This window comes from Anser cygnoides, chromosome 3 (genome assembly GCF_040182565.1).
Source record: "Anser cygnoides isolate HZ-2024a breed goose chromosome 3, Taihu_goose_T2T_genome, whole genome shotgun sequence".
NCBI lineage: Eukaryota > Metazoa > Chordata > Aves > Anseriformes > Anatidae > Anser > Anser cygnoides.
The window spans coordinates 34,702,497-34,719,361 of NC_089875.1; the positions used below are offsets into that span (position 1 = coordinate 34,702,497).

The following is a 16,865-nucleotide window of genomic DNA, read 5'->3' on the forward strand; positions in this document are numbered from 1 at the left end:
TAGCAGACAATAAATTACATTAGTCTTCCCTATGCTGAGTCTGTTTTACCCGTGACAGTAACTGCTGAGTGATCGCCCTGTCTTTATCTCAACCCATGAGCCTTTTTTCATCATGTTTTCTCCTGTTCTTTTGAGGAGGGGGAGTAAGAGAGAAATTGTGGTGGAGTTTCACTGCCCATCGGGCTGAAATCACCACACATAGAAAGAATTAAAAATGTTTAACATACACACAGATAGTTATTTTGAACAGATATCTTTCCTTAGCACTCTCATGCAGTGTAATTGCATTTTGTGTTCAACATTTTGGAAGTCTTAAGATGGCCTTGTGGGCTGTCTCCTGAGAGATGTATTTAAAATGAGTGTGCAGGTTGTGAGCTCTTGAGACAGACGCAGTCAGATGTAATGCATTATCTTTTAAAAGAAATAGGGTACACTGCCAGCAAACATGTGGTCTCATGTAAAAGCATCAAATGGTGAGAACACAGTGGGCAACATGCAGTCAAGTTTTAACTGGTGGCTACTGTTATTGTATAACCAGAAGACATCACTTTTACTGCCAGAGGCTACTAAGGGGAGGTCCACACCTAGAAGCTACAGGGGTTTAACTTCATATTAAAACGTCAAGCCAGCACAAATCCCTGTGTGGGCACTTTCACATGGGTTTCACATAAGTTGTATTGGTTGCAGGTGTGAGCAAAACCAGTAAGTTGGGTTTAAATAGGCTTATGTTTGACATACAAGGTAATATTTATTTAGCTAAGTGGAATTAAAATAGCTTTTTAGCCAAGACAAAGTAAATGTAGATGTAGCATTTTCCCCCGTTAATTAAAAGCGGGTTATTTTTCTTCTACTTAGGGACAATAAATACAGCCACATGTGAACAGTTCAACTTTGACACCAAGGCACCTCTATGGGTCTCAGTTCATCCATAAACTTCCCAGAGACCTGCATGCAGGAGACTCATACTCTTTACAAGATTAGGACATTCTTGAGGGTGTAAGTACACCAGAATTCTCCTCTTCTCCCCCTTCTCCAAGCCTACACAACCCATCAGTGAATGCTTGCATTAAATGGTTTCTACCATGTGGCTGCTGGACAAGAACTGCTAAATGTGAGCAGCTGAACAGGGAAATTGAATCAGTAGCAGTACACAGAAAAAGAAGCTGAGAAAAAAAATTGAGTCTCATGAGAACGTTTACGGGCGAGCTCCCTTATTATACTTTTCTGCTTTATCCTGTATTGTTCATGTCCATAACAAGCTCTTCAGGACAGACTTCATCTGCTATCCCACAGATGCAGAAGAGGATCTCACCATGAGGTGCTTTCTTGCACTTAGTCTCCACACATATTAGTGTAATTACCATAATAAGAATCCCAGATGGGACACTTGATGGCTGCAGCTTTGTGTACACAGGTGCAATCCAGACATCTGTTTGGGCTCAATAAGGGTCCTAGGTTGCCTAATGCATGGTTCCTGAAGTTTACCCACCCCACAAGCAGTTAATATTTTCTTGTAGGTTATCTGTACCGGTTTATTTATTATAGTACACACAACTCCATCGCTAGAAAACTCTGAGCAAGTAATTTACTTGGTCAAGTTTCTCCAGCTGACACATGCTGAAGATGTGCTAGGCAGGAAAGAGCAGTGACAGTGGACTGTCAGGCAGCCTAATGCCACTGCTTCTGTCTCAGTTCATGACCTCAAGCATCATATGCAGCTGGCAGCAGGATGGCACATCTGGCCTACCAATGATGCTCTGTCATTTGGCATGGGAACACAGAACAAGGGGAAGATTGTTGCACTGCTCCATGCATGCAGGATATGAGGCTTGGCTGGGGGCAGGGGAGGAATACAATTTAAATATGAGTCTTGGGCACTTCCAGAGTGACTCACCAGTATTCACTCACCTTTGCTACATACCTTCAGGCAGCAGTTATCCAGTAAACTGGCAGATCCTTGTTAACTGTCTACACCCTTTTACTTTAATTCACCCTTCATCTGGATCAAAGTGGAACTTCAAAAGGCACTAAATAGAGTGGGATGTCCATGCCTCCGTTGGGGAGTGGACAGGGGGATGGCTAAGTATATGCTTCTGATGAGTGGTTAAAGCCAACCTCGTATTAACAACAGACACTGCACAGGGGATAGTGGCCCAACACCTCTAGACGCTCAATGGGATAAAGTATCACCTACTCAGTTTCATTCATCTACCCCAGACCAGTATAACCTCCAAGGTGGGTTGTCCCTCGCTAGCAGCCAAGCACCCACACAGCCATTCACCCACCCCTCATCCCCTGCTATGCGTTATGGGGTGAAATAGGAGGAAAAGGAGTGAGAAAACTCATGGATTGAAATAAAGAAAGGGAAATCACTCACCAGTTACTGTCACAGGCAAACAGACTCAATTTGGAGAATTTAACTTAATTTATTCCCAATTAGCACAAATATTTAATTACTGACGTGGGTATTAGGAAACAGAAGACACACATTAAAAATCCCTTCCTCCTACTCTCTCAGACTCAGCTTCATTCCAGATACCTCTCCGTTTCCCTTTTTATTGCTGCAGATTACACACAGTCCTTTTAGTGAGGCAATGAGCATTGTGGGAGGTCAGGGTCAGGAGGAAACAGAGCAGTTTCTTTCTGCTGCTCCTTCCTTCTCATTACTGTCCTGTGCTCCAGCATGGGTCCTCTATGGGCTGCAGTCCCTTCAGAGGAGTACCTGTTCCATCACTGGCTTAGCCATGGGCCACAGTCCTTTTGGGAAGTACCTGCTCTGCTACAGAGCAGCTCCTAGTCCTCTGACCCTGTTATTCCCTCTGCTCTTCCCTCTGTTTTTCCTGCACCCTTCATCCCTCATACTCTCCATGTTATTTCCCCCTCAACGTTTTCAGCCCTTGCTCAGACATTTTCACAGAGGCACTGCCAGCTTGGCTGATGGGCTCAGTGGTGGCCTGTGGTGGGTTCCTCGCAAAGTCAGCTGGAGCACCTGTGTCTGGCACAGGGCATCCCCTGGCCTCCTCCCACAGAGGCCTCACCTGCAGCCCCTCTGCTGTCAAGCCTTGCCATTGACATCCAGTACAGTCTCTAAGGGATGAGTGTTTGTGGCCCTAATAGGAAAGTACCAAAGTTACAAACTGCCAAATGTATTTCACTGTGTTCAACTTTGAGAGAAGAGTCCACTGGGCTAATTAATTCAAGTCATTACATATCACCCAATTAACACAGATGGGTGTTGTAAACAATTTAGATGCCTAGACATCCACTCTTCTATAGGAACAAGAGTTAAATGAACAGGACCGTAGCTAAGAGACCAAGGGGATATATAGCTCTGCTCATATGCACTATCAAACTATTAGTTCACGTAATGCCTTGTGGAAGTTCATAAATTAGATTATGGGGTACTATATATGCTGACCTAACACAAAAGAGAAGCTTACAGAAATCATGAGGAATGCTAATGGACAGTCACACGACCAAATACTTTAAGTAATCAGAAAGTCATTTGATTAAGGCTTGAGCTGCTTAAACAGTGTTTTGTTCAGCATTCCTACCTCTTACTGTGAAATATAACCAAGATTTCTGAGGCAATTAAAAAACAAACAAACAAAAACAGGTTTCCTCATATATAAGACACAAAATAATAGATAACTTGATAAATGGATTTCTGAAAAACAAAGCTTTAATTCTCAATTGTAACTTTAGTGTTATGCAATGATATCTAGTATAATCAATTCTAGTTACCTACCATACTTCAGCTTTTTTCCCATCCATTTCTATACTTGCTTCCTCAATTTATTGTGTTGGCATCTGTCTGTGTAACTGTAAATCCAGCTAATAATGGCAGTAAAATCTGAACTTACATCCCTGAATTATCTAATGTATTATTATAGTATTTACTTCCACTTTACATAGGTCAAGGTAATACAATTACCCAGGAATGCATCAAGTTCAAAGAAAGATCCAAAGGAGGACTTTAGTTCATCTTCACAAAGAGGGAAACTTCTAGTCACACTTCTCAGTAGATTTGTCATAAAAAAGTGTTTTGTTGTTCCCAGTAAAGCAAAAATAAAATTACAAATATTATACATTAGATCAACATATATGACATCAGAGGAAGCAGTCCTTCTGAGAATATTTGCCCTTCAGACATGTTAGAGTTCTTCACCACCACAGGACAACCCATCAAGAGAGAACAGCTAACAGCAATAAAAGTTCATATACTCCTTTATCCTAATTCATTTTTTTCAGAAAATGAATCAATACACTATCAATAGTTCTTGTGAGTTATGCTACTGCTTGTAAGCCTTAAGAGAAACTCTTGGCAATTACCTTTATTATTCACAAACTTCCTTATAGCTCTTTACAGTCTTTCACACAATGAATCTGGTTTGTTAACCTAGTCAAGCCGGGGGAAAAAAAAACACAACACCTTATCAGGATATACTCTTGACTGGTTATACTGCTTTATGCTTTTAATGAGACTGGTTTCGCTTTTCCCAAGAGAAAACATTTTTTAAAGCTATTTTAAAGCACACATGGGGAAATAATCAACTCTTCTGTTCTGAAAGACACAGAGTCAGTATATTCATTTCTGTATATCTGTAGCGAAGTATTTTAATATTTTATTATCATTTACTATTGCTAGCTTTATTCTCTTAAAGCCAAGCTAGAAAAATCAGACATTTATTAGTTGGATTACTAAGAAATCCTAGGCCCTGTTTGCCTAGGTCTTCTGATATGCTCAGTGTGGAGATATCCTTTTTCCTTCACAAGCTAATTTTTCTCTTATTTTTAACTAAGCCAAAATTCTTGTATAGTAGTATAGTCCTGGAGCAGTGTCTTTTGTGAAGCTGTTAAATCCCTCAAGACTTACGATAGTTTTAAGAGTAAACACTACTCCCAGTTTCACACTAGTTTTCAATCAATTTTAAGGCAAAGGGAATTATAAGAGCCTCTAACTTCTAATATATGCCAGTAATTTTCTTATCAAAGCTTTTGTTTGATAAACCCATGGCTTCCAAATCGATTTTCCCTTGGAAGAAGCTTTATCCCTTCATATAATTCTGTAACTTCCCGTTATTTCCTGTTGCAGACTATACATCCTAGCCATACTACATCCTAGGCCCACACTGACAGCTGCATTGCAGACTGTATATATACATATAATGCCCATGCATTATTATGATGCCACAAGAATTACAGCCATGTATGGAGTTTCTCAAGCACTTAAAACTCCTCAGAATTGTGCTGGTCATGCAAAACGTGGACATTATTGCTAAGTGTCCCAGAAAGCGAGATGTTAAAACATATCGCCCCTTCCCTCCTCCACCTCTGCAGCTATGTTGTATCAGGAAAAGATACCCATAGTCACAGATACCAACAAAGAGAGACTTCACCACCTACCACCTATCTGCCATCATTTCCAGCATGAAGGACTGTATCTAATTTCTCACGCTTTCTGGTTTCTGGCATTTCCCCAGCTGAAGAACAACCGGTTACTTTACAAAAAGCAAGGGCAATGCCTTGTGAAGAGGGATGGTTAAGCGCATGTTTGTTTTCCTCTTCAGCCCCATTATCCCATACCTTACATCTCTCCCCATGAATTCACAATCTGTACCCATGCCAGTGTGAGATCAATCAAAACATGGGGTAACTTCAGAAATATCTCGACCACATGTTTATGGCCTGGGAAGTACTTATCAGTGTAGTAAATAGAAGGCAACTGGCAAACAGGCAAAACAATAAAGGCAGGAAGAGGCTTTCAGAGACTTAGGTAATGGGAAGCTGGATGTCTGGGATGGAGCAAGACAGAGTTAAAAGGACAGAGGGGCAGGAGAGGACTTTGGCCACTTTCCCTCATTTGGCTGTTATGGTGTATTTCTACTGGAATGATCTTTTGTTTTCCCTTTGATGAATGTAGAAAACAGTTCACATGTAACTGCTATCTCTCCACAGATGTGCTAATAGGTCCCAGACAAGGCGAGAAGACTGGACCAGTTGCTAATGATCAGTAACCCTTCTTACTCCCTGGTGGCAGCACCCCATTCAATTGAGAGCAATTGCTTTTTAAAGAGAGAATGCAAATTAAAACGGTACACTAGAAGACAGCAACAGACACACATGACAGCAGAAGGAGTTGCTGCTCCATCCTAGGAACTCGTGAAAATTGCCAACTACTGCACACTCACATGAATCAGGGATGCTTGCCTTGCACAGTGCTGTGGTTTTGCATCTGCAGAAGTTGCCGATGACTCAGAGCTCACAGGCAAGCAGGCATGCAAAAAGCTGGTAGAATAAAAACACAGCCTGGAGGTCAGGAGAAATCCAGCATCTTTCTTTGCCAAGTTCCATGAGCAGAAATACTCGAGCAGTTCCTTACATCTCGGTATTTTCAATGAGTTTCCCCTGAGAAGAAGTGTAAACAATGGCAGGCTTCTGACTTCTTAGTGATGCAGAGAGAATATTTTAAACACAGACATACAGTGTTTCTTAAATCAGTTCACAGGTTTTCAAAATAGTAAGCCTCCCAAAGAGAAAAGCAGAGGAGAGACTATTTGCATTTTCTAGTGTGTCTGATCAGACTTTGAACTTATTTTCAGAGGTAACAAAGCGACCGTCAGTTGGCTGACTAAACCTTGTCTCCTTACTAAGCTGTTGACTAAGAAACACACATTGCTTAGCACGATCCTAGATCCTATGAAGACAAGGAGCAAACTTCTCAAACCGTTTATGATAACACAAGAAGTCTACGGGGCACAGGATATGAGAACAGCGTCACCACGGTTAATGGCTATATCCAAGCTTTTGGAACAGAGGGAGTTTTATTAATAACCACGTACCTTCCTAACAATAAGACAGTTTGCAGCCAACAAGTTAAATGACTTCTTTAAAAAAAATAAAATAGTGGCAACACAGAAATTTCTCATCAAAAGATCTGAAACACAAATAAAAGCTCATCTGAAGAAGGAGCTATGTATAAAAGTACACAGAACAGCAAGAAAATTAGTAAAAGGGGAAGGAGCAGTGTAAAAGAACTCCCTGAGTCTGTTTCAAAAAAAAAAGAGGAAAAGCGTCTTACAGATCCTGTTTTAATAAGTAATACATTAAATAAGTAACCTTGATCTTTAGTTTTCTAAGAATATCTTGGTAGTTAACTATTTATTGTACAAAGAAATATTTAACACAGGCTTGCAGTTACACAACTATTCCCACTACACAGCCTACTACAACAGACTTCAGAGAAGACATTCCAAAAGGAGCAGATTTTGAAACATAGACATCAAGCAAACTGCAAAAGAGCCTTTCCTTACTAGATGTTAATCTGAAAACCTTCTCTCTTATTTTGGTTCAAAACCCTGAGCTGAGAACTATATCTAAAAAAAAGGATTAAGTGCCCAAATCCTGTCTCCCTCTCACTTCCAGGGCCTGACTCCAGGGCTGCAATTCTTAGCCTGGTCTCTCCCTTCACACCTCCTCACCCCAGAAGGTGACTGCCTGATGTGAGAAGCACATCAAGCTTCTAGCCTATTTCTGAATTTTCATTGTTAAAGATCCCAAATGCTCAACAATGGGCTTCCAGAAGCATATCAGAGTCATCAACACCAAGCAGCTCCCCACTTAGGTCAGTCCTAAATCCTTTTGGAATCTGTACACCAAACACTCCTCTGCCTTGCCTGTATTAAGCACCCTTTGGTCATACCTAGCTTGTCACTCCCTTACTAAAAGGTGCAGCAGTGAAGCCCAGGCTCTTTATCCAAGGCTTCTGAACACTCCTTAAAGCTGTGAGAAATACAGGATCAATAATTTCATTTAGTTAAAAGAACTGAAGATCCACCACTGTCTTGGCTGAGATTACAGAGTATGTTTCCCAGCCCCAGAAAATCAACAAAATTCCATATTAAATGAAATAATGAAGTTTCTTTGGGCTGCAGAGTAAAAGCAAGTAAGAGCATGACTGTATAATTTAAGGAGAAGAGTACTCACTTTAGAAGAGAAAAAAAAAAAAGTAAATTCTACTTCCTGCCCCAATGCCTACTTAAGATAAAAATATACAGACAGTCATTAGGGCAGGGCCTGGAAACCAAGAGTTTTAGGAAGGGTGGCAGCTGTTCTAGGAAGTATGTGTTCATGAGTTTGGTAAAGCAGAGCATGAGTAAGCAAGCTACAGTAGGCAAGACGTCTTTAACAGAGGAGATTATTATTAGTCTTTTTAGGAAGCTATTTCATGAACAGTATGATAAAGTTGGAATGTCATGGCTATTCTGATTTGGACAACAAAAATCAGTATATAGCCAGATGGTAAATTGACTCAAGCCCTAGTCCAGCAAAGATTTTCTGATGTAATTTACCCCACTGGCATACAATTACATCATAACTTTATACGCATACACTTTTTTTTCTCCTTCCCACTAGCAAAACCAGAAATTTCCAAGTGAGCTCTGGGTTCAAACACTGGGTTGCTGCAAAGCAAACAGAACTCCCTGATGCATGTTTTATGAACCAGCAACAAGATTATGGATTGGGTGGACCTAAGCGAATGGTGGGTTATGAACAGAAGCCCATCTATGATAACAATATTTCATAGAATCATCAAGGTTGGAAAAGATGACGGATGTCAGATTAAGGACATTTGACTTGGTGAGACCAGACTTTATGCTGTAGAAATGTTATGTCTTTTTAAAAAATATAAAGAATAATATAGCATCATGACAAAGGAAATATGCAACCTGGGGCCATTTATTAAAGACAGCTTCACCAATATGTTTAGTAAGCATGCAAAACCCCCACTATAAATTACATTCAATCTGATCGACCATATCATCTGTCATTTACTTAAATAATTGCCTCTAAGACTGATTTCTACATTAAAAACCATCAGCCTTCTTTAGGCATGGTGAGAAAAATGTACTTCAAAAGTATATGGAAAATTCTTATTCACCGAGCAGATCCTTTTACTGCACACATTTCCCACACTCCAGATCCTCTTGCACAAGCCCACCACTATTCTGCGTGAAACGTCTGTTTCCATAGTAAGGGTTGAAAGAAGAAGCAGTTTTAAGAGTAGCAGAAGGAGTTGCATATGGGAATTCAGAGATATTTTACATAACAGGTCATATCAGTATGTATCAGCTACCGGTATACTAAGCTTGGTATGACTTACGTGGTAGACTAAAGCAGACATACTACTGAATCACTCATATTAAATCTGTTAATTTAAGATGATATGGTTATTTTCTGTTTACAGGAACTAAATATACCAAGTATCTGAACAAGAATAGCTCAAGTGCCACTAATTTTGCAAAGTTTATTGTGTCTGGTGTTACTCTTCAGGTGTTGAAGCCTTCTCCCCTAGTCTGAGAAATTCCAGATCGTTAGTAAAGAGAATATGCATAAATCACAGGTGCGAGAGTACAGTGTAGAGAGAGTCAAACCATTTCACCCATTTGAATGTGGTCAGAGGATACAGCATCAAGGGGAGCGGCTACTCAGAGAAGTGAGACGGCAGATGGCCACCAAAACAACCAGAGTAATTCTCAGGGGAGATTGTATTTTCTGCTGAGCTGTAAACATCAGTCGTGTGGGTATTTCCACACACCCACTCTTTGATCCTGACCCCCACACATTTAAGTGTAGGCTGAACTTTCTGATGGGAACCGTCATGAGTTCAGCTCTGCAAATACCTGTGTTTTTGGGGACTGGTCTTTGTAGCTGAACTGGACTCGCCAAGTCAGTCTGTTGATATTGTCATTGCTTGTAGCTGACATTCTTTTACCTTCAATATAAGAGAAACATTATCCCCTGCCCCAGTGCCTCTAATCTGATAACCAGGTGGCTTTTAGACACGTTACACCAACAAGCAAATGTAACAATGAAGAAGCACTACTACACTGACTATTCACACTGAATGGAAAACCCACAGAGAAGAGCACTGATTAGCAAAAATCCGAAGACCTGAGAATTTGCATCAGCTTTTTTATTCAAACACTTGGGTATTAGACATTGTCATTCTTGGATTAAAACAGGGAGCCAACATGAAAACATGTCTATCAAACTTAGCGATGAAAAGTGATTATAACACAAATATGTTAACAGAAAACATTCTGTGGAAGATGTTTAGAGTACCTATACAAATGTTATGTAGCCAAGCCCAGACAGCTGAGCAAAAAAGAAAACCACACAAGTACCCCTTCAGTATTTTTATAAGTAGTTTCCTCTCTTTATTCAGAACATCCTGGGAGTGGCTCCTGTGTATAATGGCATTTTCAACTACAGAAAGGAGCTGGCAAAACTGTGGTTACTCTTCAGATAGATGTTTTCTTGTAGAGCAGAAATATGCCCATTCAGAGAACTGTAAGACTGCCCTAATTATTTCCTTGGAGTACAGGAAAAGAATTTAACAGGAACCTTACGAGGTTCTCAGTGATATGAACATCTGCAGAGGGACAGCAATGTTACTGAATCTCTGTGTATGTAAGAAATTCCAGGATGAATGATTTCTGTCAGGTATTGGACTTTCTGGATATATATCTATATCAATGAGAGGTGCAAAGGCCAAGCATGTCCCAGAGCAAAGCATCCAGAAATTCATATAATGTATTTCATTATGCCTATGCAGAACTGCCTTGACTTACACAAACGTAATCAGAGGGGCAGGAAGGTGTTATATTCAAAAAGCTGAGCACATGTGTTTTCATGAGATCAGGATATTAAATTACAAAAGAGTGATGGTACAGAGGTTGTGTCTTCTGCTCAAGTGTAAAATCAATGTGTGCCCCAATGGCATCCTAAGACTGGTACTCCAACAATGGAGGTTGCAGTTGGAATCATCAGAAAAGCCATAAAGGGAGGAAAGCTTGAAGACTACGATATTCTCATTTCTCAAAGTACCCTGTCTGTGTTTAACAGCAACTATCCCTAACAAAGTGGGCTGATGATAAGGATTTAAACAACCCCGGCCTTGAGAATCTTGTAATGTCACTCATGTTTTCTTTGTGTACAGAGGATTTAAAAGTCTAGTCAGTAGCCTTGAATTTTATTCAAAATAAGATACAGTAATGACAGCTGGAGGCTGTAAATACAACTGCGTTGTTTATCTTAAAGTTTGCAGATCCAAGCAATGAGTTTTTCTCCTTTATTGTGACTGACCTTAAAACCCAACAGTATAGAGGCACAAAACTGAGATTTCCTCACCACATTTCTATGAGACAAGTCAGTGACAGCTTTGACAGCATGTTTCAATACATATATTACCTGAAGGCGAGTTCGGCACTACAGTTATGTAATTTTTACTATCCGATCATCTCTAGTTCCCCTTTATACTACTGTCACCTCCCAGGGATGCCTGAGAACAAAATCAGTTGCACGAGGTACATACACAACAGGTTAGTAATCCAGCTGATGCAGGACCATACGGCTTTACATCAGGCTTTGGTACCAGCCCTGGCACAGTGGTTGTGCCAGAGCTAGGAAAGAAGGAAAGCAGGATCAGTATGAGCTGTTAGCCATTTTCTGGTAGATTTGGGGTTTAATTTAGGTTCAAAGCATGGTCCTTCAACAGACCTTTTAATCTGACTAGGTAGCTTGCTCAACAGAGAATGTCCATCACAGACATAAAATACAACATCTGGAAATGAGCACACTGTGAACTAGTGTTACCTCAAATTAAGGGCTCCTACAAACCCGAAGAAGGGATGAGCCATTCTGGGGTCCAAAGAAAAAAGGGAGGGTGAACCAGTTATCCTCCCTGCCCCATGTGGGATGGAGACTCGGACAGGCCCACGAGGCCCCATCAGAGCCGAGGTTCCCAGGGGACTACAGACTCCTGAGTGCAAAGCCAGGAGGCGTCTTGCAGCCCTGTAGGGCTGCCACATTCATGGCTTTGCAGGTCATTTGTGTGGAGAGGCTGCAAGGTAACCACAGCCAGACAGTGCTTGAGCTCGTGGTTCAAAGGCAGTCTACCCTCAGAGACTAGAACAGGCAGGAAACCAAGCAGACTTCTGGTTTTGTGAACAACTGAAACTGATTGACATTTTCCTATAAAATTTCCAGTTAACTGGCAGAGCCATAAACTATGGTTTAAAAGATAAATAAAAGTCTTCAGGGAGAAATACATGAAGTTTCTCTTTTATGTGAGAAGTCTGAATCGGGATTATTCTGCCCATCTTTAAAGAAGGGACCACGATTCACTAAACTAAACCTGCCAGTGTTTATTCTCGATCCCATTCTGAAATTTAGGTCTTTTAACTTGAGATGTACCTTCCTCAACAGGATCCCACTGCTGTCCACCTCTGCTGCTCTCAGCCTTTCCTAAAGCACCTGGCATTCCTCAGTCTCATCACATACCAAGCTCTACTACCCATTTATTTGTTCCAATTCCTTCTAAATCTTCCTCCAAAAAGTAAAACACAATAATTTATCTCTACATAAAAAATTGATCAAAAGTTTCTTTATGTATATCTTATATTCTAATCCTTATGTTTTTAAGCAAAACTTCAGACTGGAACAGTCAAGAATTATCAGATGGGGAAATCAATCATTCATGAAGCATAAACATCAAAAATGCAAGCATCTAAAATAAATTGAATTAAAAACCTGGAGATATTTAGGATACTCACTCCCTGTTTTTAGGGAGGATTTTTTAATCTTTACAAGCTAATTATGCATTATTATCCAGAATTAATCAATTATATCTTAATCAGTGCATCTTCACTCTTCTCCTACACGTCTCTGTTTCTACCTTCTTCTTTGCAAAAAAATCTCTTCTTTCAACCCTAAAAACTGACCAGTCACAAGCAACTTTCTTCAGACTGATCACACTATTTTGGTGGGGTACCTTTGTCAGTTCCTTACATGAGCATTTTTAAGCCAAATACTGAAAGTGCTGTATTCTCAACTTGCATCATTACCTATTAACTCGCTCTACCGAGAAAGGAAAATACATTTGCCATAAACAATCTCTTTACACCATCATCTGAGTGAACAAACATTATTTTGCCTCCCCGGCTAGCATGAGGACAAAACACAGCACCTGTCTAGTTCCTGCACAGTAAAAACAATGCTATTGTTAATCACAGGTCAGAAAAATATAGACATTCAGAGTATGAATGACTGCTTATCAATGAGGTGACAAAAATACGCCTCACTCTTAAGTGTTTTTACAAAAGGTCTCGGATGAAAATAGGAAAGCAGTGGTAGTTTAGAAAAAAAAATAAAAACAGGGAAAATCACTTACTGTACTTGGTTCTGCAGAGGTATTCAACACAAACATCACCCTTCCTTGTCCAGCTGCCAAGTGCTAAAGCACGAAATGAGCAGCTGTTTCCTTCAAGCTGGGGCTGTGTGTCTTAACTAGTCACATGCCCCTCCTGATAAATCTCACTGCTGTGCCAGGAGGTCAGAATCTGAAGATCATTATTCCCCTTATTAGAAAATCCTTTTCATAACAGCAGCCTTCGCTAAAGCATTTGCCTGGAACGTGGTGCTATGTGTTCCATAACTTTTTTTTTTTTTTCTTTCTAAATGACTTACACCAAACAGTAGATAAGCCTTAATCAACAATAGGGGCAGTACAAATGGAAAGTTAAACACATCCCTGTTAATTGCTTCGGTTTTGTGTCTGACTTCACAATTTGCTGTATTTAAATTTAGTCTTAATGTTGGAAACAGGACAATTTAAAGCACAGTGGCATTCATAGTGTCTTTAAGACCTGGCCTCTCCACAGATCATGTAAAATATGTGAACAATCCCACTTTTGGGGATTAGGCATGCTTAAGTGGCAATATTGTTACCTCTTGTGTTTGCATAGTAGAGTGATGAACGCTTGCAGTTAATTTCTATTTCAGTATCTAGCATTTTTGCAGCATAGAGATGGCTCCCCATTCTGCCAGACATTGCTTAGTCACACAGGGATAGCTCATTGGAGGTGGGGACTACCAGCCTAAACAGAGACAATAAAATGGAAAACAAAAGCATCCTTATCCCCATGTTCCCAGATGTAGGACAAATGAAGGAGAAACACTGAAGTAAAGAAATTAACAGATTCTGAAGGAATTTTCCATGGAGATATGTAGCCATACATTACTGAAATTTATCTAAGACTCTGTAGCCTAATTCCCCACAGCTTGACCACATATTTAAAGATATTTAGGTATTTGAGGACAAGAGCATACTGTCAATGGGATTTTGAGGGTAAGGCACAAAACTCAATTTTCTGAAATGCTTAATTTCCATCCCACATATCGGAAATACTATACTGAAACTGGTGGTAGTTTAAATCTAAAAAACTGACAGTACACAGGCAATTGCTGTACCCTAGTATAGGATGTGGTTACCACCAATAGATGGATGGTACTTTATTGTTTTGGAAGCAAACCAGATCTTGCAAGATCACACAGTCTCATTGGATTATGAAGTGCATTATAGGGCATTTTTCTGAAATACAACCTCCACTAATAGTATGGCATCTGAGATTTGAACAAATTCAAGGAATTGCTCAGAGCCAGAAAGCTGCCTGTTTTTTAAATTACTAAATTATAATAGCATATCTAACTGGCACATTTGTCAGAAATTGATGAATGCCTGCAAATCACAGAAGATGAGGGCTGCGGGGAAAAAAAGGGCAATTCAGGTTGCTTCCTTTGACCTTACCCAGCTCTACATATTATATAAACTTGCACATGGTTATGAAAGCATGCAACCCTCACTGCTGCCAGCACAGCCTGAAGCAATGAAGAAGCCCTCATGCTAATTATCCATGCCTTTGTGGGTCTCTCATTTTCTTGGTATCACAGAGAAACCACTAGGTTTCCTTGAAAAGTTTTCATGAAAAAAACCTCCCAGACCTCACTGATTCTTATCACCCAGGAAAATGAGGGGGAACCCAGACTGTCAGAGGACCTTTTTTTTTTTTTTTTTGCAGTTTCAGTGCTGAAGGATCCTCGAGTCCCTTGGCCACAGCCCCGGCTAGTGGCCTCCTCACACCTCTGCCACCAGCACCCCTGAAACCCCAGCCTTTTCCTGGTGATATGGCAGGGTTTGGTGCCTTGTTTGTCCTCGTTCATCTCTGCACCTGCACCCTGAACACAACAGATATACGAGAAGGAAGCGTTAGCTCAAAGTCTCTTCAGTTTATGGCCAGGGAGACACCTCAGTTATTCACCCAGGGTGAAGCCCTGAGTGGCACCCTCCCTGCCCTCGCCACTGCGGCACACCTCACCGGCTGTTAGTCCCATTAGGGCCCTTGCAGAAGACACGGAAACACTTCTATCAGACTTCACCCTTTTGGCCAGCCATTTCAAAGGGCGGAAGCACACCAGACCCGAAAGGTGATGGACCTGCCCATGGTGGGGGGGTTGAAATTAAATGATCTTTAAGGTTCCTTCCAACGCAAACCATTCTGTGATTCTATGACTGGAGCCCCTGGGTGTCCCCAGGGCCTATTGCAGCCTTGGGAGTGAGAGGTGCCAAGGGGTGGCCCCACAGCAGCACCCAGTGGCCTGAGGTCCCCAGTGCAGTCTGGCCCACCTCAGTGGCCATTTCCCTGCCGCCACCTGCGTTCCCCATGATAATGCCCCTGGAGTGCCCTAGGTAGGTGCTGGGACGCGGGTGGCCCATCTCATGTGGGTGCTAGGGTGAAGCTGGCGGTGGTCTTCTGAATGTCCAGTGTCCAAAGGTTGTGCACCATTGGGGCAATTCCCACAACAGGGATGTGGGTTTGTGCACGAAACACTTGAACACAAGATGATGCCAGACCTCAGTTTTGCCTTTGTAAATACAGTAAGTAAATGCATCACAAGGAGTGCTTCTGGCATGGCAGGTTAGTGTCTAGGTAAAGGGTAAATGTTTGCTGCAGATGTGCAGCACTGCTTTATCCCAGTGCACAAGGGGCTTGGCAACATGTCAACAAGTTGTTCCTCTTGGTAGTCCTGGGAGGCTGTGCTGATGTGGTCTCCTCAGAAACTCCATGAAAACTTTCATCTAGCCTCTAACAAAAGTGTCCCCGTGTATGGGGCTTTGCCATCCCGAGGCCTTCAGAGCTCCTGAGGGTGTTTCAAAAGAGGGGCAGAGGAGATTGCAAAACCTAAGAGTTTAAAAATGAGAATTAAGTCCACAACGAATGAATTCCCTTAAGTTTAGGACACTGGCAGGAGAATAATTTCAAAGAGGGAATTAGAACTGCCCTTGCAGAACTGAGCTGGAGGCTCCTGCACTCTGTGTTCTGGGGATGGCTGCTCGCAGAGCCAAGTGTAAAATATCAGGCCTGCCTGAGACAAAGGTGAAAGCACTTGTGCTTTAGGGCACGGCCCATTGAGCAAATGAGTTATCTCTGATAAATGCCATTTCATTTCTCCTAAACAATGTTTTCATTTGAGATCAAGGGTAACAGAACTTCATGTGCAGCTTTAAAAAGAAAGGATCATGAATTTCCTTACAAAATTAGTAACAAAATGACTGCTAATATTTAAGAAAACATGATTGAAATGTGTTCCACAGTAGTCTACCAATCCACAAATACCACTTTAGGATTACTTTTTCCATTTCTTTGATTATGCAATGTCCATAGCACTCTCTTACATTTATCAAGACCCTTTGATATTTATCATTGATTAAATGCTGGTAGTACACAGACCATTAAAAATAAAACAGAGAACAGTCAAAGTCATCACTGGACTGAATAGCTATCTATTTTTATTTGGTAGTTATATTTCACTTAGGGACATAATTTGATAATAGTGCGAGAATGGCGATTTTCAACAGACAACTTGGGATACACTCCCTAAAAAGAAAAGGAGTCTTTGTACTTTCTGAAATGACTAGACAAATAAATTATTTTATGTGGTTCAGTAAAACTTGCTGTAAACTC

The 16,865-nt window shown here is 41.0% G+C and overlaps 1 protein-coding gene across 1 annotated transcript in view; it reads right to left on the reverse strand.

The window, feature by feature from the left end:
- RASGRP3 (RAS guanyl releasing protein 3) overlaps window positions 1–13,407 on the reverse strand; it is a 48,548-nt gene extending 35,141 nt beyond the window's left edge. Inside the window, exon 1 of the mRNA XM_013170948.3 lies at window positions 13,235–13,407. The gene's annotated coding sequence lies outside the window, so the exon portion shown is untranslated. The remainder of the gene's footprint in view (window positions 1–13,234) is intronic.
- Between the last annotated feature and the right edge of the window lie 3,458 nt (window positions 13,408–16,865).